The 22782-nt window shown below is 51.5% G+C and overlaps 1 protein-coding gene across 2 annotated transcripts in view; it reads left to right on the top strand.

Annotated features, from left to right (window-relative positions):
• Positions 1–18971: 18971 nt before the first annotated feature.
• Positions 18972–22782, top strand: part of LOC116950559 (GDH/6PGL endoplasmic bifunctional protein-like) — a 52317-nt gene continuing 48506 nt past the window's right edge. For both annotated transcript variants that reach the window (XM_032968438.2, XM_032968439.2), the window contains exon 1: positions 18972–19067. The gene's annotated coding sequence lies outside the window, so the exon portion shown is untranslated. The remainder of the gene's footprint in view (positions 19068–22782) is intronic.

The following is a 22782-nucleotide window of genomic DNA, read 5'->3' on the forward strand; positions in this document are numbered from 1 at the left end:
GCTCTCCTCTATGTCGACTCAGCCTAAAATCAGCACCTGGCACGGTGTGTAAACATTAAGCATTGGGGAGACAAAGGCGGCTGGGTCTGGTGGGGTTGGCCACACAACCACCCTCATCCTGTGACGTTCCGGTCTTCATTGGTGCTGGCGAACAAGGACTTGCCCCAACAGTATGTCACAGGCTACCCAGGGGATCTTTGCCTTTGTGTACTCGTTTGTGTTGGCCACGTGTACACGTGAACGTTCATCAACGTGGTGGTTCATGCTGATGATGATGATGGCGCGTGAACTCTCTGTGTGTGCTTGATGGCAGTGTGGACTGGAGGGAGTTCACCCCGTCCTATGAACGGGGTGACCTTCATCACATGAGTGGATGAATGATTGAGTGGATCAGTGGTTGAGTGAGTGGATGAGGTTGAGTGAGTGAGTGGATGAATGGTTGAGTGGATCAGTGGTTGAGTGAGTGAGTGAGTGGATGAGGTTGAGTGAGTGAGTGGATGAGGTTGAGTGGATCAGTGGTTGAGTGAGTGGATGAGTGGTTGAGTGAGTGGATGAGGTTAAGTGAGTGAGTGGATGAATGGTTGAGTGGATCAGTGGTTGAGTGAGTGGATGAGGTTGAGTGGATCAGTGGTTGAGTGAGTGGATGAGTGGATGAGGTTGAGTGAGTGAGTGAGTGAATGAATGGTTGAGTGGATCAGTGGATGAGTGGTTGAGTGAGTTCATCAACGTGGTGGTTCATGCTGATGATGATGATGGCGCGTGAACTCTCTGTGTGTGCTTGATGGCAGTGTGGACTGGAGGGAGTTCACCCCGTCCTATGAACGGGGTGACCTTCATCACACCTGCGGCCACTACTTTATGGACGTTCTGAGCCCCTGGCATAGGAACATGGAATGTCTCGTAAGGGGTTAGGGCCGCCATCCGTACGAGCAGTGCTGACGCGTCGTTTTTGTTGAGTGCTTTTTTTTCCCCATTTCAATTTCTAAATATATATTTTTCATGGAAATTCCACATTCCTGTGGCGGGGGATGGCGGGGCGGGCAGGGAGGGAGGGGGGGCTGAGTAACAATGTGAGCGCAGTCGCTAAGGGGTTTGTTGAAGTTGCCGAGTTTCGTGGGAACACGCGCGCGCACCCTGGGGGGTCGACTCAGGCAAGCCGCGACTTGCCTCCAGCTACCCTTTAGTTCCCCGAGACCCCCCCCTCTCTCTCCTCCCACATCTCCTCCACCTCCCTCTGAACCCTCTCTCCTCAGGTTTACCTCTCGCACCTCCATCTCCCTCCTCACTTTGAACTCTCGTCCTCAATACCCTCGGCCCTCGCTCTCACCCCCGACATCATCTCGCTCCACTCTTTCTCTCTTTCTCTCTTCTCTCTCTCCCCTTCCTCTCTTACCTCTCCGTCAGCTCTCCCCTCCACTCTCTCCTCCTCTATCCCCGTCCACTCCCCCCGTCTCTCTAATCTTTCTCTCCCCCCTCTCGCTCCCCTCCACCCCTCTCTTTCACCTCTTTACCCCCCCCCCCTCCATAGCCCCCTTCTCTCTCACCTCTCTCTTTTTTTTACGATCAGAGGAAACAAGAAGATGCTCAGTGTAGTCGGCACTTTGCTCCGTTCATCATTTTGTTTTTTTATGCTTTGCTTTATGTAAACCGCCCCCCCCCCCCCGTTTTAAATGAAAGACCAAACAACGTATATTTTTTTTTCTGCTCGCCTTACCCCTTCCCTCTCTCTCTACCCCCCTCTCTCCCCCCCCATCTCTCTCTCCCCTCCATCTCCCCACTCTCCCACACCTCTCTCTCTCTCCCCTCCATCTCCCCTCCATCTCCCCCGCCCCCGTCTCTCTCCCCTCCATCTCCCCTCTCTCTCCTCTCTCCCTCCCCTCTCTCTCCCCTCCATCTCCCCCCCCCCCGTCTCTCTCCCCTCCATCTCCCCCCTCTCCCTCACCTCTCTCCCTCTCCTCTCTCTCCCCTCCATCTCCCCCCCCCCCCGTCTCTCTCCCCTCCATCTCCCCCCTCTCCCTCACCTCTCTCCCTCTCCTCTCTCTCCTCTCCATCTCCCCCTCTCTCTCTCTCCTCTCTCCCTCCCCTCTCTCTCCCCTCCATCTCCCCCCCCCCCCCGTCTCTCTCTCCTCCATCTCCCCCCTCTCCCCCACCTCTCTCTCTCTCCCCCCTCTCTCCCCTCTATCTCCCCTCCATCTCCCCTCCATCTCCCCCCTCTCCCTCACCTCTCTCTCTCCCCTCTCCCTCACCTCTCTCTCTCCCCTCTCTCTCCCCTCCATCTCCCCCCCGTCTCTCTCCTCTCTCCCTCCCCTCTCTCTCCCCTCTCTCTCCCCTCCATCTCCCCCCTTTCCCTCACCTCTCTCCCTCTCCTCTCTCTCCCCTCCATCTCCCCCCCCCCCGTCTCTCTCCCCTCCATCTCCCCCCTCTCTCTCTCCTCTCTCCCTCCCCTCTCTCTCCCCTCCATCTTCCCCCCCCCCGTCTCTCTCCCTTCCATCTCCCCCCTCTCCCTCACCTCTCTCTCTCCCCTCTCTCTCCCCTCTCTCTCCCCTCCATCTCCCCCCCCCCGTCTTTCTCCCCTCCATCTCCCCCCTCTCCCTCACCTCTCTCTCTCTGTCCCCTCCATCTCCCCCCTCTCTCTCCCCTCTCTCTCCCCTCCATCTCCCCCCCCCCCCGTCTTTCTCCCCTCCATCTCCCCCCTCTCCCTCACCTCTCTCTCTCCCCTCCATCTCCCCCCTCTCTCTCCCCTCTCTGTCCCCTCCATCTCCCCCCCCCCCCGTCTTTCTCCCCTCCATCTCCCCCCTCTCCCTCACCTCTCTCCCCTCCATCTCCCCCCTCTCCCTCACCTCTCTCCCCTCTCGATCCGGCAGCCGGGTTCTCGAGTGAGGGCCTCAGCCCGGTCACCGATGACTGCACAAACAAAATTAAACAAATCCCTGATCACGATTTCATTTTGCCTCAATTTCAGCTTCGAGAATTTCAAATACGCATCGAAAATAATGTTGTGTTGTTGATGCTGCTGCTGCTGTATTGGCAGCGGTACGCAACCACAACTAAAATAACAACAAACAATAAAATTACTCAACACAATCGTCAATAGCAACACACACAACTAAAATAGACGACGTTGCGGGCAATGGCACCCGTGGTATGCGGGAAAGTGCTGCCACCTACAGTGTTGAACAGACGTCACTTGAAGAAGAGGATAACTCAGAGGTAGCTCTATGATATCCGCTTCCGCAGATCGTTCTGTCTGACGGGGGGGTGGTGCGGGGGGGCGGGGGAGTTCACATCGGATTTATCATCTCTTGACACCGATGTGTGTGCACACCATTGTGATAACATTGGATGGGACAATAGATGGGATAATGGATTGGACAATGGATGGGACAATGGATGGGACAATAGATGGGACAATGGATGGGACAATAGATGGGACCATGGGTGGGACAATGGATGGGACAATGGATGGGACAATGAATGGGACAATGGATGGGACAATAGATGGGACCATGGGTGGGACAATGGATGGGACAATGGATGGGACAATGGATGGGGCAATGGATGGTACAATAGATGGGTCCATGTGTGGAACAATTGATGGCACAATAGATGGGACAATGGATGGGACAATGGATGGGACAATGGATGGTACAACGGATTGGACAATAGATGGGACAATGCGTCAAATCACTGCACACCCTGAAATCCTTTGCAAACGAGATGTTTCCATCTCAAGGGATTAACCCCGTGCAGGTGAGGTGTATTCATGAATAAATAACGGTGACAATGGTGATTGTTTTGGCGACAAATATCCATGATACGTTTCTGACTTGTGGGTCAGATCACGCGTGTGTATGTGTCGTATGCTGCTGTTCTCTAAACGGGTGACGTCGATTCTCAATGTGAAGGGAAAACCGGAGGACCCGGAGAAAAATCCACGCGACCACGGGGTGAGAGACACCACAAACTCCAAATATACAGCAGCAGGCATCGTCAGGGTCGGGATCGGACCCACGATCTCCTGCATACCGCGCGAGGTAGTTGACATCTCACCACCGCGGCTCTGTGAGTTTCACAAAGCCACCTCTCGATTATTATGAGTATCTCATTATGAATGTTTTATTCCGCTTATGGGCCCAGCGTGAGCCTCAGTGACCCTCAAGACTTCTATTTCAGGAGGGTGGTGACACGTTTTCCGCAGTAGGGAGATGGTGGCGTTGCTGCTGCTGCTGCTGTGTGATCCCAATGGAGTCGTTTGTTGGCATTGGGATGTTTGGTTAATGCCGGTTACCTCGCGTGCGTTTGTTTCGTAACTTGGGAGGGGGGGGGGGGAAGGGGAGGAGGAAGGGGAGGAGGAAATCCACGAGCCACACACCAATATAAAGACCCCCCCCCCCCGTACAGCCTGAACAGACTGTTGGGGCAATTGCTGTTAGCGAGTAGCTCCGACGAATATATTTACACGATCTAACCCCCCCCCCCCCCCAACACAACCTCTATTATGGATAATATTGGTCGCGAAAGCCCGCTACGTGTTCAATAAACATCTATGAAGGCCGGCATGGCACACCAGGGGGTGGGTGGCCAACGCCAAGGACAAAGATCCCCCGCGTCACCTTCACCAGACTCTTAGGTCAAGCGCTGTTCGCGAGTGGCACCTATGAAGGCCGGAAAGGCACACAAGAGGAATGGGGGGGGGGGGACAGCACAACGCCCGGCCGCCTTTGTCTTCCCACTGCTGATGTTTACACACCCCGCAGCAAGGACTCATTTAAGGCTGAGTCACCCTTGATGAGGCTCTGGACCGGTTCGAATATTCGCCTCGATGAGCCGCAGAGCGCTGTAATGACTTCACTGGCGCTCCCCACACTTACTGCAGGACAGGGGGAGGAAGGGGACGAACAGGGAACTCCACACACACACAAGAACAACCGGCTCGGGGAATCGAACTCAGCATGCCGTAAATCGTCTCAATGAGCCACAGCTCGGTGCAGTGAACATTCGTACGGTGCAGTTGTAAATGTGCGATGCAGCACGCACAAGCCGGGCAGAAACATTAAGGAGGCTTCATTAGTAGGCAAACAGACGCCCAGACAGACACGTCAGCCTAAGCGGCAGCCCTGCCTAGCCCTGGCAACTCATCCTGACACTAACACTAACCCTGACGCTAACACTAACCCTGGCACTAACCCTGACACTAACACTAACCCTGACACTAACACTGACACTAACCCTGACACTAACACTAACCCTGACACTAACACTAACCCTGGCACTAACACTAACCCTGACACTATCACTAACCCTGACACTAACACTAACCTTGACACTAACACTAACCCTGACACTAACACTAACCCTGACACTAACACTAACCCTGACACTAACACTAACCTTGACACTAACACTAACCCTGGCTCTAACACTAACCCTTACACTAACACTAACCCTGACTCTAACACTAACCCTGGCACTGACACTAACCCTGACACTATCACTAACCCTGGCACTAACACTAACCCTGACACTATCACTAACCCTGACACTAACCCTGGCACTAACACTAACCCTGACACTAACACTGACACTAACACTAACCCTGACACTAACCCTGGCACTATCACTAACACTGACACTATCACTAACCCTAACACTAACCCTAACACTAACCCTGACACTGACACTAACCCTGGCACTAACACTAACCCTGACACTATCACTAACACTGACACTATCACTAACACTAACCCTGACACTAACACTAACCCTGACACTAATCCTAACACTAACCCTGACACTAACACTAACCCTGGCACTAACACTAACCCTGACACTAACACTAACCCTGACACTAACACTAACCCTGACACTATCACTAACACTGACACTATCACTAACTCTAACACTAACCCTGACACTAACACTAACCCTGACACTAACCCTGACACTAACCCTAACACTAACCCTGACACTAACACTAACCCTGACACTAACACTAACCCTGGCTCTAACCCTGACACTAACACTAACCCTGGCACTAACACTAACCCTGACACTATCACTAACCCTGACACTAACACTAACCCTGGCACTAACACTAACCCTGACACTAACACTAACCCTGACTCTAACACCAACCCTGACACTAACACTAACCCTGACACTAACACTAACCCTGGCACTATCACTAACACTGACACTATCACCAACCCTAACACTAACCCTAACACTAACCCTGACACTAACACTAACCCTGGCTCTAACCCTGACACTAACACTAACCCTGGCACTAACACTAACCCTGACACTATCACTAACCCTGACACTAACACTAACACTGACAGTATCACTAACCCTGACACTATCACTAACACTGACACTATCACTAACCCTAACACTAACCCTGACACTAACACTAACACCAACCCTGACACTAACACTAACCCTGACACTAACCCTAACACTAACCCTGACACTAACACTAACCCTGGCTCTAACCCTGACACTAACACTAACCCTGGCACTAACACTAACCCTGACACTATCACTAACCCTGACACTAACACTAACACTGACACTATCACTAACCCTGACACTATCACTAACACTATCACTAACCCTAACACTAACCCTGACACTAACACTAACCCTGACACTAACACTAACCCTGACACTAACCCTAACACTAACCCTGACACTAACACTAACCCTGGCTCTAACCCTGACACTAACACTAACCCTCACACTAACACTAACCCTGACACTAACCCTAACACTAACCCTGACACTAACACTAACCCTGACACTAACCCTGGCTCTAACCCTGACACTAACACTAACCCTGGCACTAACACTAACCCTGACACTATCACTAACCCTGACACTAACACTAACCCTGACACTAACACTAACCTTGACACTAACACTAACCCTGGCTCTAACACTAACCCTTACACTAACACTAACCCTGACTCTAACACTAACCCTGGCACTGACACTAACCCTGACACTATCACTAACCCTGGCACTAACACTAACCCTGACACTATCACTAACCCTGACACTAACCCTGGCACTAACACTAACCCTGACACTAACACTGACACTAACACTAACCCTGACACTAACCCTGGCACTATCACTAACACTGACACTATCACTAACCCTAACACTAACCCTAACACTAACCCTGACACTGACACTAACCCTGGCACTAACACTAACCCTGACACTATCACTAACACTGACACTATCACTAACACTAACCCTGACACTAACACTAACCCTGACACTAATCCTAACACTAACCCTGACACTAACACTAACCCTGGCACTAACACTAACCCTGACACTAACACTAACCCTGACACTAACACTAACCCTGACACTATCACTAACACTGACACTATCACTAACTCTAACACTAACCCTGACACTAACACTAACCCTGACACTAACCCTGACACTAACCCTAACACTAACCCTGACACTAACACTAACCCTGACACTAACACTAACCCTGGCTCTAACCCTGACACTAACACTAACCCTGGCACTAACACTAACCCTGACACTATCACTAACCCTGACACTAACACTAACCCTGGCACTAACACTAACCCTGACACTAACACTAACCCTGACTCTAACACCAACCCTGACACTAACACTAACCCTGACACTAACACTAACCCTGGCACTATCACTAACACTGACACTATCACCAACCCTAACACTAACCCTAACACTAACCCTGACACTAACACTAACCCTGGCTCTAACCCTGACACTAACACTAACCCTGGCACTAACACTAACCCTGACACTATCACTAACCCTGACACTAACACTAACACTGACAGTATCACTAACCCTGACACTATCACTAACACTGACACTATCACTAACCCTAACACTAACCCTGACACTAACACTAACACCAACCCTGACACTAACACTAACCCTGACACTAACCCTAACACTAACCCTGACACTAACACTAACCCTGGCTCTAACCCTGACACTAACACTAACCCTGGCACTAACACTAACCCTGACACTATCACTAACCCTGACACTAACACTAACACTGACACTATCACTAACCCTGACACTATCACTAACACTATCACTAACCCTAACACTAACCCTGACACTAACACTAACCCTGACACTAACACTAACCCTGACACTAACCCTAACACTAACCCTGACACTAACACTAACCCTGGCTCTAACCCTGACACTAACACTAACCCTCACACTAACACTAACCCTGACACTAACCCTAACACTAACCCTGACACTAACACTAACCCTGACACTAACCCTGGCTCTAACCCTGACACTAACACTAACCCTGGCACTAACACTAACCCTGACACTATCACTAACCCTGACACTAACACTAACCCTGGCACTAACACAACCTTGACACTAACACTAGCCCTGACTCTAACACTAACCCTGACACTAACACTAACCCTGACACTAACACAACCTTGACACTAACACTAACCCTGACACTAACACTAACCCTGACACTAACTCTAACCCTGACACTAACCCTGACACTATCACTAACCCTGATACTAACACTAACCCTGACACTATCACTAACCCTGATACTAACACTAACCCTGACACTAACACTAACCCTGACACTATCACTGGCACTAACACTAGGCCTAGCACTATCACTAACCCTGGCACTAACGTTCGTACTAACACGATGGCCCTTGTACTAATACTGCGCACTATCAGCACTTGCCCCGGCAGTCTGTGGAGGCTACGCGTCGGAGCACACTTTGTCTTTCCTGTCCTCACCACCTACGTGTGCCACGTGGACCTTAATAGGTGCTCGCATACAGCTCTGGCACCTTCATCGTACACGTCTCTGATTGGCACGGTCGGCTACGTACGGTGCGAAAGAAGTTCAACATACATGCGTATCGATGGGACTTGATGCCTTGAAAAAGGTATCCATTTGTTGCTTGAACATCTTAACAGCTGTTCTATTGCCATTAAAGGTGAAACCTATTCCTATTTTTCATCATGCTTATCGATCCAAGTCAGGGGAAGCCTCCCGTACGTCACGTGACTTCTGTGTGGCCACTCCCACTCTGAACCGCTCCCCTCTCCCCGCCCACTCTGAAAACAGACGCTGCTCCCCCTCCACGCAGCAGCAGCGTGGAGGCCCTGATGGGGCCTCTCCCTCGTCCCTCTCCTCATCTAATCCCGAACCCTCTTGCTTCCTTCCTTCTCCATCCCTGTTCTGTCATTCCCCGTTATTTATCATTTCTTCCCTGTCCCGTCCCTCTTTACATTTCTCATCCATTCCATTGCAACATCCGCGACTCGCCCCATACTTGCCGTGCTGTAGCCGCCATGGGTTAACGAGCTGCTGCTGTAAGCCTAAAACCACGGGTAATCATCATTCTTCACATTTCACCGATTCTCGAACACGCGAAAAAATAATAATGAAAAACGTGAGCGTTGGATGTTTAGAATGCCTTGCGAGGTTGCTGCACGTTTATGCTCACTCGTCTTTGTGTGACTTTGTGTGACTGTCTTTGTGTGACTGGGCTATACGGGGGATCTTTGTCTTTGTGTGACTTTGTGTGACTGTCTTTGTGTGACTGGGCTATACGGGGATCTTTGTCTTTGTGTGACTGGGCTATACGGGGGATCTTTGTCTTTGTGTGACTTTGTGTGACTGTCTTTGTGTGACTGGGCTATACGGGGGATCTTTGTCTTTGTGTGACTGGGCTATACGGGGGATCCTTGTCTTTGTGTGACTGGGCTATACGGGGGATCTTTGTCTTTGTGTGACTGTGTGACTGGGCTATACGGGGGATCTTTGTGTGACTGGGCTATACGGGGATCTTTGTCTTTGTGTGACTGGGCTATACGGGGGATCTTTGTCTTTGTGTGACTGGGCTATACGGGGGATCTTTGTCTTTGTGTGACTGGGCTATACGGGGGATCTTTGTCTTTGTGTGACTGTCTTTGTGTGACTGGGCTATACGGGGGATCTTTGTCTTTGTGTGACTGGGCTATACGGGGGATCTTTGTCTTTGTGTGACTGGGCTATACGGGGGATATTTGTCTTTGTGTGACTGTGTGACTGGGCTATACGGGGGATCTTTGTGTGACTGGGCTATACGGGGATCTTTGTCTTTGTGTGACTGGGCTATACGGGGGATCTTTGTCTTTGTGTGACTGGGCTATACCGGGGATCTTTGTCTTTGTGTTACTCTCTTTGTGTGACTGGGCTATACGGGGGATCTTTGTCTTTGTGTGACGGGGCTATACGGGGGATCTTTGTCTTTGTGTGACTGTCTTTGTGTGAGTGGGCTATACGGGGGATCTTTGTCTTTGTGTGACTGGGCTATACGGGGGATCTTTGTCTTTGTGTTACTGGGCTATACGGGGAATCTTTGTCTCTGTGTGACTGGGCTATACGGGGGATCTTTGTCTTTGTGTGACTGTCTTTGTGTGACTGGGCTATACGGGGGATCTTTGTCTTTGTGTGACTGGGCTATACGGGGGATCTTTGTCTTTGTGTGACTGGGCTATACGGGGGATCTTTGTCTTTGTGTGACTGGGCTATACGGGGGATCTTTGTCTTTGTGTTACTGGGCTATACGGGGAATCTTTGTCTCTGTGTGACTGGGCTATACGGGGGATCTTTGTCTTTGTGTGACTGTCTTTGTGTGACTGGGCTATACGGGGGATCTTTGTCTTTGTGTGACTGGGCTATACGGGGGATCTTTGTCTTTGTGTGACTGGGCTATACGGGGGATCTTTGTCTCTGTGTGGCTGGGCTATACGGGGGATATTTGTCTTTGTGTGACTGTGTGACTGGGCTATACGGGGGATCTTTGTCTTTGTGTGACTGGGCTATACGGGGGATCTTTGTCTTTGTGTGACTGGGCTATACGGGGGATCTTTGTCTTTGTGTGACTGGGCTATACGGGGGATCTTTGTCTTTGTGTGACTGGGCTAGACGGGGGATCTTTGTCTTTGTGTGACTGTCTTTGTGTGACTGGGCTATACGGGGGATCTTTGTCTTTGTGTGACTGTCTTTGTGTGACTGGGCTATACGGGGGATCTTTGTCTTTGTGTGATTGGGCTATACGGGGGATCTTTGTATTTGTGTGACTGTCTTTGTGTGACTGGGCTATACGGGGATCTTTGTCTTTGTGTGATTGGGCTATACGGGGATCTTTGTCTTTGTGTGATTGGGCTATACGGGGGATCTTTGTCTCTGTGTGACTGTCTTTGTGTGACTGGGCTATACGGGGGATCTTTGTCTTTGTGTGACTGGGCTATACGGGGGATATTTGTCTTTGTGTGACTGTGTGACTGGGCTATACGGGGGATCTTTGTCTTTGTGTGACTGGGCTATACGGGGGATCTTTGTCTTTGTGTGACTGGGCTATACGGGGAATCTTTGTCTCTGTGTGACTGGGCTATACGGGGGATCTTTGTCTTTGTGTGACTGGGCTATACGGGGATCTTTGTCTTTGTGTGACTGGGCTATACGGGGAATCTTGTCTCTGTGTGACTGGGCTATACGGGGGATCTTTGTCTTTGTGTTACTGGGCTATACGGGGAATCTTTGTCTCTGTGTGACTAGGCTATACGGGGGATCTTTGTCTCTGTGTGACTGGGCTATACGGGGGATCTTTGTCTTTGTGTGACTGGGCTATACGGGGGATCTTTGTCTTTGTGTGACTGGGCTATACGGGGGATCTTTGTCTTTGTGTGACTGGGCTATACGGGGGATCTTTGTCTCTCTGTGACTGGGCTATACGGGGGATCTTTGTCTTTGTGTGACTGGGCTATACGGGGGATCTTTGTCTTTGTGTGACTGGGCTATACGGGGGATCTTTGTCTTTGTGTGACTGGGCTATACGGGGGATCTTTGTCTTTGTGTGACTGGGCTATACGGGGGATCTTTGTCTCTGTGTGACTGGGCTATACGGGGGATCTTTGTCTTTGTGTGACTGGGCTATACGGGGGATCTTTGTCTCTGTGTGACTGGGCTATACGGGGGATCTTTGTCTTTGTGTGACTGGGCTATACGGGGGATCTTTGTCTCTGTGTGACTGGGCTATACGGGGGATCTTTGTCTTTGTGTGACTGGGCTATACGGGGGATCTTTGTCTCTGTGTGACTGGGCTATACGGGGGATCTTTGTCTTTGTGTGACTGGGCTATACGGGGGATCTTTGTCTCTGTGTGACTGGGCTATACGGGGGATCTTTGTCTTTGTGTGACTGGGCTATACGGGGGATCTTTGTCTCTGTGTGACTGGGCTATACGGGGGATCTTTGTCTTTGTGTGACTGGGCTATACGGGGGATCTTTGTCTCTGTGTGACTGGGCTATACGGGGGATCTTTGTATTTGCGGCTCTGGGGAGCGGTGGCGCAGCGTTTAGCGCGGTGCCACACGAACCCGGCCACCCGAGTTGGATTCCGGCTCAAGGTCAACGCCACTGACGATTATCTGAACCGGTCCTGGGCCATCGCCCAAGTCGACTCAGCCTCAAATGAGTACCTGTTGCGGTGTGTAAACATCGCTACGAGGGAGACAAAGGCGGCCGGGGGTGCTGCTGGCCACCCACCGCCTAATGTGCATTGGCGGCCTTCATAGTTGCTCGCTAATAGCACTTGTCCCAAACGTCTTTGAAGACTATACAGTACGGGGATTATTTGTCTGTGTAAGTGTGCGTGCGTGTGCGTGTGTGTGCACTAAACAGGCGCACCTGCACTTGTACGAGTCAGTGCTGCACGGGTATGGAGTTTGAGTGCACGCAGGGAACGTACGTCATGTCTATGTACGATGGGTGGACACGTGTCCTTGTCTTTGTAGGCGTTATTTGTAAACTTAGACAAAGACGGGCCGGGCGTGGAGCTGGCTACCCCACCCCCTCGTGAGCCGTGCGGCCCTTCAGAGGTCCCGGCTAACAGCACTTGCCCCAAATGGCTGTAAAGGCTCTACGGGGGATCTTTGTCTTTGCGTGCATCCACTTTGACAAACTCAAGTCACCCACTCTGACTTCACCTCCCCACCCCGCCCCCCGATTACTCACCCCCCTCCCTCCCACTCTCATCCCCCATTCTCCCCCCCAACTATCCAACCCCCGCATCACCCCCGCAATTCACGACATCGCCCCCGTTCGCACACGCGGTGACGTAATGCCCAGGTTACGTCACCGCCGACGGGACGCGGTGGCGGAATGAGCCCGGAATTGAGTTTACCCCTCCCCCCTGCTTCACCTACCGCCCCTCCCCTCCCCCTCACCGCCCCTCCCCTCCCCCTCACCGCCCCTCCCCTCCCCCTCACCGCCCCTCCCCCTCCCCGCCCCTCCCCTACACCTCGAGCACCCCCACCCCACACTCCCCCATTGTGCGTGAGCAGCGAGGCACGTTGAGATACAGACCTACACTGACCCCAGCCATGACCCTACACTGACCCCAGCCATGACCCTACACTGACCCCAGCCATGACCCTACACTGACCCCAGCCATGACCCTACACTGACCCCAACCATGACCCTACACTGACCCCAACCATGACCCTACACTGACCCCAACCATGACCCTACACTGACCCCAGCCATTACCCTACACTGACCCCAACCATGACCCTACACTGACCCCAGCCATGACCCTACACTGACCCCAACCATGACCCTACACTGACCCCAACCATGACCCTACACTGACCCCAGCCATGACCCTACACTGACCCCAACCATGACCCTACACTGACCCCAGCCATGACCCTACACTGACCCCAGCCATGACCCTACACTGACCCCAACCATGACCCTACACTGACCCCAACCATGACCCTAAACTGACCCCAACCATGAGCCTACACTGACCCTAACCATGACCCTACACTGACCCCAACCATAACCCTACACTGACTCCAGCCATTACCCTGCACTGACCCCAACCATGACCCTACACTGACCCCAACCATGACCCTACACTGACCCCAGCCATGACCCTGCACTGACCCCAACCATGACCTTACACTGACCCCAACCATGACCCTACACTGACCCCAACCATGACCCTACACTGACCCCAGCCATGACCCTACACTGACCCCAACCATGACCCTACACTGACCCCAACCATGACCCTACACTGACCCCAGCCATGACCCTACACTGACCCCAGCCATGACCCTACACTGACCCCAACCATGACCCTACACTGACCCCAACCATGACCCTACACTGACCCCAACCATGACACTACACTGACCCCAACCATGACCCTACACTGACCCCATCCATGACCCTACACTGACCCCAGCCATGACCCTACACTGACCCCAACCATGACCCTACACTGACCCCAGCCATGACCCTACACTGACCCCAGCCATGACCCTACACTGACCCCAACCATGACCCTACACTGACCCCAAACATGACCCTAAACTGACCCCAACCATGACCCTACACTGACCCTAACCATGACCCTACACTGACCCCAACCATAACCCTACACTGACTCCAACCATGACCCTATACTGACCCCAACCATGACCCTACACTGACCCCAACCATGACCCTACACTGACCCCAGCCATGACCCTGCACTGACCCCAACCATGACCTTACACTGACCCCAACCATGACCCTACACTGACCCCAACCATGACCCTACACTGACCCCAGCCATGACCCTACACTGACCCCAACCATGACCCTACACTGACCCCAACCATGACCCTACACTGACCCCAGCCATGACCCTACACTGACCCCAGCCATGACCCTACACTGACCCCAACCATGACCCTACACTGACCCCAACCATGACCCTACACTGACCCCAACTCTGACCCTGGCACTGGCCCCTCGCACTGACCCGAGCATTCCAACTGATCCTACCCATAAACGAACATTAGCTTTGACCCTTACCCTGATCGTAATAGTACAGCACTATCTCCGTACCTAGCACTGATCATTACCTAACAGTGGACCTTAACACTAGTCCTTAAGCTAAGACTGACACGAACCATGACTCTCACCGGGTTCAATTGGAACTCACTCAATCACGTCACCGCTCACTCACTCACCCACACACCCACTGACCAACTCACTCACTCATCCACCCACTCATTCACCCATTCTCTCACTCACCCACCCACCCATTCACTTCCTCACCCACACACTAAATCAAACGGAGACCGATTCAGCCACTCACTCGCTCACTCACCTACCCACTAACTCACTCATTCACCAACTTACCCACCCACTAACTCACTCATTCACCCACTCACCCACCCACTAACTCACTCATTCATCCACCCACTAACTCACTCATTCACCCACCCACTCACTCACTCATTCACCCACCCACTCACCCACCCACTAACTCACTCATTCACCCACTCACCCATCCACTAACTCACTCATTCACCCACCCACTCACCCACCCACTAACTCACTCACTCATTCACCCACTCACCCACCCACTAACTCACTCATTCACCCACCCACTCACCCACCCACTAACTCACTCATTCACCCACTCACCCACCCACGAACTCACTCATTCACCCACTCACCCACCCACTAACTCACTCATTCACCCACCCACTCACCCACCCACTAACTCACTCATTCACCCACTCACCCACCCACTAACTCACTCATTCACCCACCCACTCACCCACCCACTAACTCACTCATTCGCCCACTCACCCACCCACTAACTCACTCATTCACCCACCCACTCACCCACCCACTAACTCACTCATTCACCCACCCACTCACCCACCCACTAACTCACTCATTCACCCACCCACTCACCCACCCACTAACTCACTCATTCACCCACCCACTCACTCATTCACCCACCCACCCACTCACCCACCCACTAACTCACTCATTCACCCACTCACCCATCCACTAACTCACTCATTCACCCACCCACTCACCCACCCACTAACTCACTCATTCATCCACCCACTCACTCACTCATTCACCCACCCACCCACTCACCCACCCACTAACTCACTCATTCACCCACCCACTAACTCACTCATCACCCACCCACTCACCCACCCACTAACTCACTCATTCACCCACCCACTCACCCACCCACTAACTCACTCATTCACCCACCCACTCACCTACTCATTCACCCACCCACCCACTCACCCACCCACTCACCCACCCACTAACTCACTCATTCATCCACCTACTCACTCACTCATTCACCCACCCACCCACTCACCCACCCACTAACTCACTCATTCACCCACTCACCCACCCACTAACTCACTCATTCACCCACCCACTCACCCACCCACTAACTCACTCATTCACCCACTCACCCATCCACTAACTCACTCATTCACCCACCCACTCACCCACCCACTAACTCACTCATTCATCCACCCACTCACTCACTCATTCACCCACCCACCCACTCACCCACCCACTAACTCACTCATTCACCCACTCACCCACCCACTAACTCACTCATTCACCCACCCACTCACCCACCCACTAACTCACTCATTCACCCACCCACTCACCCACCCACTAACTCACTCACTCATTCACCCACTCACCCACCCACTAACTCACTCATTCACCCACCCACTCACCCACCCACTAACTCACTCATTCACCCACTCACCCACCCACTAACTCACTCATTCACCCACCCACTCACCCACCCACTAACTCACTCATTCACCCACTCACCCACCCACTAACTCACTCATTCACCCACCCACTCACCCACCCACTAACTCACTCATTCAACCACTCACCCACCCACTAACTCACTTATTCACCCACCCACTCACCCACCCACTAACTCACTCATTCACCCACCCACTCACCCACCCACTAACTCACTCATTCACCCACCCACTCACCCACCCACTAACTCACTCATTCACCCACCCACTCACTCATTCACCCACCCACCCACTCACCCACCCACTAACTCACTCATTCACCCACTCACCCATCCACTAACTCACTCATTCACCCACCCACTCACCCACCCACTAACTCACTCATTCATCCACCCACTCACTCACTCATTCACCCACCCACCCACTCACCCACCCACTAACTCACTCATTCACCCACCCACTAACTCACTCATTCACCCACCCACTCACCCACCCACTAACTCACTCATTCACCCACCCACTCACCCACCCACTAACTCACTCATTCACCCACCCACTCACCTACTCATTCACCCACCCACCCACTCACCCACCCACTAACTCACTCATTCACCCACTCACTCATCCACTAACTCACTCATTCACCCACGCACTCACCCACCCACTAACTCACTCATTCATCCACCCACTCACTCACTCATTCACCCACCCACCCACTCACCCACCCACTAACTCACTCATTCACCCACTCACCCACCCACTAACTCACTCATTCACCCACCCACTCACCCACCCACTAACTCACTCATTCACCCACCCACTCACCCACCCACTAACTCACTCACTCATTCACCCACTCACCCACCCACTAACTCACTCATTCACCCACCCACTCACCCACCCACTAACTCACTCATTCACCCACTCACCCACCCACTAACTCACTCATTCACCCACCCACTCACCCACCCACTAACTCACTCATTCACCCACTCACCCACCCACTAACTCACTCATTCACCCACCCACTCACCCACCCACTAACTCACTCATTCAACCACTCACCCACCCACTAACTCACTCATTCACCCACCCACTCACCCACCCACTAACTCACTCATTCACCCACCCACTCACCCACCCACTAACTCACTCATTCACCCACCCACTCACCCACCCACTAACTCACTCATTCACCCACCCACTCACTCATTCACCCACCCACCCACTCACCCACCCACTAACTCACTCATTCACCCACTCACCCATCCACTAACTCACTCATTCACCCACCCACTCACCCACCCACTAACTCACTCATTCATCCACCTACTCACTCACTCATTCACCCACCCACCCACTCACCCACCCACTAACTCACTCATTCACCCACCCACTAACTCACTCATTCACCCACCCACTCACCCACCCACTAACTCACTCATTCACCCACCCACTCACCCACCCACTAACTCACTCATTCACCCACTCACTTACTCATTCACCCACCCACCCACTCACCCACCCACTAACTCACTCATTCACCCACTCACCCATCCACTAACTCACTCATTCACCCACGCACTCACCCACCCACTAACTCACTCATTCATCCACCCACTCACTCACTCATTCACCCACCCACCCACTCACCCACCCACTAACTCACTCATTCACCCACCCACTCACTCACTCATTCACCCACCCACCCACTCACCCTCCCACTAACTCACTCATTCACCCACTCACCCATCCACTAACTCACTCATTCACCCACCCACTCATCCACCCACTAACTCACTCATTCACCCACCCACTTACCCACCCACTAACTCACTCATTCACCCACTCACTCACCCACCCACTAACTCACCCACCCACTAACTCATTCATTCATCCAGGTCACGCTGGCAAATGAGGCGACTGTCCCGTGATTTGTCTGGTTCAACAAAATCGACTTGAAACCTGAACCTTTAAATCCCTCTTGGGGGCGTGGCGGTAGGGGGCGTGGGGGGAGGGCGCGGGGTTGGGCAGTCTGTGGGGGACTGGGAAGGGGGCGGGGCTGGGCAGTGGGTGGCTGTGAAGGGGGCGGGGCTAGGCAATCGGGGGGAGGGGCTAATAAGTGGGCGGAGCAGGGCAATGGGGGGAGAGGGCGGGGTTGGGCAGTCTGGGGGGACTGGGAAGGGGGCGGGGCTGGGCAGTGGGGGGCTGTGAAGGGGACGGGGCTGGGCAGTCGGGGGGAGGGGCTGGAAAGGGGGCGGGCCCGAGCAGTGGCTTCCCTGCAGTCCCGCCTTCCTCGTGGCCACGTGACTACGTGACCACGAGGGAGTTCGGGGGCGTTGCCAACATGACGTCATTGGGACCCGGACTTCCTGCTCTGGGTAAGTAGTCGCACCACGTGGGGCGTGCAGCACGTGGGCCGGATGGACGCAGCGGCGTGCGCTGTACATATTTTAAGTTATTTTTTAAAAATATTCTGGTCGCAATGAACCTTCTAAGCTGAGTTCAAACCTTGGCGACGTGCCAACCAACGTGGGTGGTGGCGCGTGAATATCAGAACCGATGACCCTGGCGTCTCCCCGCCCCCTACCCCCACTTTGTTTGCCAACCGTAACGGGTTTGACAGGGACAGTCCCACTCGTTGAGGCTGGGGGGCATCTTGCCCGGCCGCCTTCTGGGCACATTTGCGTCCACATGACGTGGTGGTGGGGGCACTTTGTTGAGCTGTCATTTGTGGTGGACAGGGCGCTTCAGAAAAATAAGTTTATACCTCAAGTGAGCTTTTGCCTGGTAGGGTAGGGATGGGTTCGTGTTTGGGTGATTTGTTTACGTTGTACTGTTGTAACGGTCTTGCTGCGTGGCTCGACTGGACATCTGTGAAAAAGAGCTTCACAGATCATCGGATTCCTCCCGCAGTTACGAATACAGATTCTGATTAAATGTCCCAGGTTTTTTTGTGTGTGTAAAAATGTCTCCCCCCTCTTAATGAATCTGCGAGAGAGAGAGAGAGAGATATACAGTATATCCCTTCGCCCTTTGAACACACACAAGTCGCGGTGGTGTTTTTCCTCGTCTTGTAGCTCAAGAAGTGGCAAAAACCCGACACGGTAATCCTCTGGGGCGAAGAAGCTCCGAGCCCTCGCAGACAGCGTCGGTGAAGTGACGGCCTCACGATAACCCCTGTGGGCGGGGGCGTTTATCCAGCAGTGGATTGACAAGAAGAGGGCAGATGATGGTTGGCTCTACCCTCCGATGGGTCTAATCTCGCCTGCACTCGCAAGCTCAGCGGGGGACATTTGTGGCCTGGCGAGCACTGGGCTGAGTCACCAAGCCAAGGCCGTAGCCATGGAGTCAACATTGTGGGGGGGGGGAGCAAATCTTCCAGGGGGTCTGGGGGTCCCAACCCAGAAAAATATCTACATTTGAAAACGAATTTCTTGCCTGAAATATTTAAAAATTCACGAACACATGGGATGGACTTTTTATGTATTTATTTACAACAATGTCTAATAGTGTATATTGTATTACATTCCTCTTTTTACCTTTTTACCATTTATTGTTTCATTGTATGCAATGACAGAGATTAGGGATTAATAAAGTACAACCACAATCATATAAACAGAAATCTATGCATTGATTTATATGAAGACAAGTCCAGATGTTGTGGCCAAGGTTTATCAAATTGTTTTTTTAATCTACATAGCATAGCAATTATTGTTTTATAGCAATATTTATTTGGGGGGGGGGCATTTTGAGCATATTTGAATATGCAATGTGTTGAATCGGACCTGGACCTTGTGTTTGTTCAAGATTTTGGAGATCTTTTTTGTGATCCCCGCAATGTAGGGTAAAGTGATGGTTTTGAAAGCTCCTCAAGAGAGTCCTTCATGGTTGGAGTGATAGCTTTGCGGATTGTGTAGTCGGAATAACCATTAGCCTTAAGAGCTTGGTGTACGTGCTTGAGTTTTGTCTACAGGAAAGCTACCCATACGGATGCTTACCTGAAACTGGATTCCCACCACCATCCATCCCAGAAGAATTCCCTCATCAAGACTCTGCACCATAGAGCCCAATGCATATCCGACCAGGAACACATTGCCAGTGAACTCAAGCACGTACACCAAGCTCTTAAGGCTAATGGTTATTCCGACTACACAATCCGCAAATATATCACTCCAACCATGAAGAAGGACTCTCTTGAGGAGCCTTTCAAAACCATCACTTTACCCTACATTGCGGGGATCACAAAAAAGATCTCCAAAATCTTGAATAAGCAGAAGATCCAGGTCCGATTCAACACATTACATAAAATCCATGATCTGGTTCCGTCTGTAAAAGATGTGATTCCTGACATACAGTACCCTGGTGTCTACAAACTAAGTTGCCTCTGTGGTAGTAGTTACATTGGTGAAACCAAACAACATGTCTCGGACCGCATTCGTGAACACAAAGCAGACCTGAAACACGGTAGGACCAATACCTCGGCCGTGACAGATCACTGTAATAATTCAGTAGGTTCACATGACATTGACTTCTCCAAGACAGAGGTTCTTTGCAAGCCATCTGGCTACCATGAGAGATTCGTTCATGAGGCTATCCACATATACAAACACAGAGACAATTTCAACCGAGAAGATGGATTCTGGCTTAGCAATCATTGGAAGGATTTGATAAACCATTTCGGGTCTTAATTGATTGATCACGCTTGAGGTGGCTTTCAGACAGCATCCATTATTTTTCGTCTCCCCCCTCCGCTTTTCCGAACATAGATGGACTCGTCCATCTGAACAAACTGTCAAATCTCTCTCCGTGGTGCTAACGTTAAAAATAACCGCCACTTTCAAATTTTCTTGTGTTTTTCACGCCTGATGATGATTGCTGGTGTTGCAGTCGAAACGTCGTGAGAATTTTATTGTTTTATATTTTTATTATGTTTTTGTTTCCCTTCTACGTGACTTTACCGAAATAACCAAGAATATAAAAATAAAAATATTTTATAAAATAAAATATTTTATTAAATATTTTGTTTTATTTTAAAATATTTTATTATGTTTTATTTTTATTATTTTATTGTTTCCCTTCTACGTGACTTTACCGAAAAATAACCAAGAAGATGAATCCCTGCAGTCACGAAAGCTTTACATCGAAATTTTAACTTCCGTTTATTCGGGAGCCCTGGGTCTCGCCATGAGGTTCATCGAGTTTATTTCTCGCTGCAGTTTATCGCTGCAGTTTATCACGTAGAATGGAAATAAAATAATAAAAATAAAACATAACGAAATATTCTTATCATGTTTTATTTGAATATAAAATATTTTATTACTTTTTTTTATTTTCATTATTTTATTTCCCTTCTACGTGAATTTACCGAAAGAACCGAGAAGTGGAAGTTAAAATCTTAATTTATTTTTTTGGCGGCTCCGTCCCACCGCTCACAATAAACGCCGTGAGCCGCCTGGCGCCGATCGTTCTGTTGTGAAGTCGTCCAAGCAGCAGCAGCAGCAGCAGCAGCAGCCACAGCGAGGGCGGACGCGGCAGGAGAAAGAAAACTGCGAAACTTTGATGAGCGCTTCGTGTAGAGCACGACGAGAGGAAACGGATCGCCGCGGCGTTCGCCGCCTTCGACAGACATCAAATGACGTCGCGACGCAGTTCATGCGGGAGCCGGGGGCCTCAGGGACCCCAGAGTCCCCGACACAAGGCTCGCGTGTTGAATCCATTTGGTGGACTGCCGCACGACGCTCCCACGTCTGCGCCGACCGGCGTGGTGAAGTATGGTCAAATGTTTCCCCCACGACGAGAACGGCTTTGTCGGGTTGGGGGGGGAGGGGTGAGGGGGCGCTCATCCAGCAGTGGATTTGACAACTCCGCGTCTGTCCTTGGAGACTCCATACAGCACAAACTTTGCGACGCGTCTCTTAGAGAACGCCGCCGTCTTCAAAGGAAAGCAGCGGCAGCAAAATTAGGTGACGATGATGTGCTGTGAAGAAGGGTCATTTACCGAAACGTCGCCTATTACATATGTTGTTCCCTTTTAAGGCCACGTGCACTTTGACATCTAAATTGAAGACTAATTCATTTAGTACTCACTTTTTG

Source organism: Petromyzon marinus, chromosome 39 (genome assembly GCF_048934315.1).
Source record: "Petromyzon marinus isolate PM22_M1 ecotype Great Lakes invasive population chromosome 39, UKy_Petmar_22M1.pri1.0, whole genome shotgun sequence".
NCBI lineage: Eukaryota > Metazoa > Chordata > Hyperoartia > Petromyzontiformes > Petromyzontidae > Petromyzon > Petromyzon marinus.